Source organism: Elephantulus edwardii, unplaced genomic scaffold, assembly GCF_000299155.1.
Source record: "Elephantulus edwardii isolate Elephantulus edwardi_28Jun2011 unplaced genomic scaffold, EleEdw1.0 scaffold00032, whole genome shotgun sequence".
Taxonomy (NCBI): domain Eukaryota; kingdom Metazoa; phylum Chordata; class Mammalia; order Macroscelidea; family Macroscelididae; genus Elephantulus; species Elephantulus edwardii.
The window spans coordinates 20,315,574-20,316,119 of record NW_006399782.1 but is presented as its reverse complement, the minus strand read 5'-3'; positions in this window follow the sequence as shown (position 1 = coordinate 20,316,119).

The following is a 546-nucleotide window of genomic DNA, read 5'->3' as shown; positions in this document are numbered from 1 at the left end:
CAGGTCTTTCATTTGGTGCATAGATATATTTTGTTATTGTGTCTTCTTTTTCTATTGTCCCTTTAATCATTATGTAGTGAACTTCTTTGTCCTTTGTGATGGTTTTTATGTTGACATCTATTTTATCAGAGATTAACATGGCTACTCCTCCTTTTTTCCAGTTGCCATTTTCTTTGTATTACCATTTTCTTTTATTTTTAGTCATTCTTGATCTTAATTTTTCAGGTGTGTCTCTTGTAGACAGTATATTGATGGATTTGGGGGTTTTTATTAAATTTTATTCATTTTAATGAACATTTACAGAGACTTTGGGTTTCCATTCATTCATTGTTGCACTATTTTCTCTACCCTCCTCCCCAGTTCGTTCCTCTTTTTTTCCCCTTGAAAGTCTGTTTTAATTGTCCAATTGCCACAGTGCTTGTCAAAGCCAGTTCTGATTAATCTCCTTAGGCAGTGTGTCCTTTGCCATTCCCTATCACTCCTCCCTGAGAGACACTTCACCCTGATTCATAAGGAAAAGGGGATGGCGTATTCTCTTAGCTACTT